Source organism: Chrysochloris asiatica, unplaced genomic scaffold (assembly GCF_000296735.1).
Source record: "Chrysochloris asiatica unplaced genomic scaffold, ChrAsi1.0 scaffold00028, whole genome shotgun sequence".
Taxonomy (NCBI): Eukaryota; Metazoa; Chordata; class Mammalia; order Afrosoricida; family Chrysochloridae; genus Chrysochloris; species Chrysochloris asiatica.
The window spans coordinates 24693356-24696085 of NW_006408546.1; the positions used below are offsets into that span (position 1 = coordinate 24693356).

The 2730-nt window shown below is 39.7% G+C and overlaps 1 protein-coding gene across 3 annotated transcripts in view; it reads left to right on the forward strand.

The window, feature by feature from the left end:
• The window catches only part of GRM7 (glutamate receptor, metabotropic 7), a 1560849-nt gene that overhangs the window by 1041498 nt on the left and 516621 nt on the right, over positions 1 to 2730 (forward strand). The gene's annotated exons all lie outside the window — the stretch shown is intronic.

Below are 2730 nucleotides of genomic sequence, written 5' to 3' on the forward strand. Positions count from 1 at the left end.
TTATTGTGAATGACTGAAGGTTTACAGACAAGAGCATGGATTTTACAGTCAATGAATCACACACTTTGTTTCAACTCAATGATTTTATTCCCCTCTATGCAACAACAGTTGCCCTACCTCCTCCCTGTGGTTACTTTTATATAAATATCCTGTTTCAAACTCTTATGTATTTGTGGAATATATAAATACATATATACATACCACTCTTCCGCCCAAGCTGGTAGTGGTATTTTTAATTTAATTTAGTTTTTCTATAGTTTGTGAGTTACTTTGGCTTATGCTGAGATTGTGTAACTAACAGCAGTATTAACTATTTCCATAACTCATTTCTCTAAAATGGTACCTTTGGTAAGCAGCCAAGTCCTTGTGCAGGGTGATGACACAGTCCAACGGCCAAAACCATGAGTAAAGCACGTGGAGTCAATCACAGCTTTATTTAACTTGCACTAGGAAAGATGAGGAAGGAGCTCTGGTAGCGTAGTGGTTATGAATTGGGCTGCGAACCACAAGGTCAGCAGTTCAAAATTACCAGCTGTTCCGAAGAAGAAAGATGAGGCTTTCTGCTCCCGTAAAGATTTATAGCCTCGGAAACCCTGTACAGGGTCGCTATGAGTTGGAACTGACTCCACGGCACATAACAACAACAGCAACAATGAAAGATGAGGAGTCATGGTGTGGCACTGTGGGGTAATGCACCAGATTGCAAAGCCGTTTCAACTGCAAGTTTGGTGGTTCAACCTCACCAGCTGCTCCTCAGTAACCCTATACAGGGTCGCTATGGGTTGGAACCAACTCACTGGCACTTAACAACAACAACAACAACTACAACATGAAAGATAAGGCTGTCTGCTCCTGTAAAGATTTACAGGCTTGAAAACCCTATGTCAGGTTTCTGTGAGTTGCAAATGACTCACCAGCAGTGGCAGAGAAGAAAAGCGTTTGTTCATTGAACTGCGGGGTTTTTCAAAAGGAATGAATTGGGAAGTACTTGGGATTAGTGACTTTGGACTTGAGTTGGTGATTCTAAGGAGGTTTTTGGCAGGAGGGGCCAGGAAATACAGTGAATTTAGGGAATTCAGTGAATTTGATGATTGGGAATATAGTGAATTTGATAATCGTGTAGCTTGGTGATTTTTATGTAAGAGATGACAGAATAAAACCTAGGCTAGTGTTATCTCTGGCCTGGGAACAATAGACATTTCTGTGAACTGGAAGAAGGGGGAGGTTAAGTTATTTTTGTGGTTACAGAGTATCCTGGTTACTGTTTAGTTTCGGACATGATCACACAGTGGTCTGATGTGAGTCTTGTTTTTCCACTGTCATGGAGTGCCTTGTCTGATTAGTATGTAGACTCTATAGAGATTGTTCATGTTCTGTTTGGAACACGGCTGCCAGCTCTTATCTGACAGCTTCCAGAGCCTTGTTTTGTTTTGTTTTTTTAGCTTTCTTAATATATTACACTGGAATCCTGGTGTGGCGCTATAGGATAAGCATTGCTAAGTACAGGGTCAGTGGTTTGGATGTACTAGCCTCTTCTCAGAAAACCTATACAGAGTTGCTGTGATTCAGAGGCGACGTAAAGCACTTAGCAACACCAAAAACAGTATGTCACATTGAAAATCTAACAATGTACTTCCAACAATTCTAATAATGTTCTACATTTGGAACTCTTGTTAGTTTCAATAAACATATCACCCTTCATATGTAACTTACAATCATACAAAGTCATACTTTTTGTTATCCAGGCTGTGTCCTGTTGCAGAAAATTTCTTCTGATGTATCATCCAAAGCTGGAAGTTACGCTGTTAGGCTTAATCAGTCTATAGCTTAAGAAACATTTTGTAAGGCATTGCTAGTAAGGCTTCTTCAGAGAGGAATCCAAAATCAGTGACCTGGTAGGATTCTCCTTTGGTTTCTAAGAAGAAAGGATTGTGCATACCAAGACCCATTTGCCTCTTTTCACATTGTCCTAGCTTGGTTCTGCTTTTATTTGCTCTCCCTCTCAAGATGCTCACAAATAACCCTAAGATTCGGTTCAAATGATTGTGATCTGGTATCCAAGAATGGATGGACTCATACAGCAGAGTCCAGCCATGTCTAAGGATGAATCAAAGGGCAAAACTAATGAAGCAGTTAGAAATATCTAACTCAAGGCACACTACAGTTGAAACCAAAAGGAGACCATTTTAAAATGGAAAAAAAAAGCTAAACCCAAGAAGTAGTAATCAAAAGAAGAATCAAAACAATATGACTTGGCTGCTAGACACAAATGTGTTTTTATTAGATGTGGCCTGTGTGACACAAGGGTTGGCCTTTGGGAACTAAAGGAGAGACTCAAGATCTATCATATTTGTTGTTGTTGTTAAGTGCCAATAAGTTGGTTCTGACCCATAGCAGTCCTGTATCGGGTTTCCAAGGAGCAGCTAATGAACTTGAATCACTGACCTTGTCGTTCACATCAACTTGTTAGTCCAATGCATTAATCCACACAGCCCCATATCAGGACTCAGTCTGTGAGGTATTCTTGGCGTTTTGTAAAACCAAAGGGAATAAACAATGCATTACACTCTTCTGTCAGTACCTCATGCACCAGTGTTGAACATTTTTAAAAAAATCTTTTATTGTGAATTATGTGGTAGTTTACATGGGAGAAAATTAGTTTTACATTCATCCTATCCTATATCGTTTCATTGCAATGGTTACAATCCCCTCCATGCATCATCAACCAAC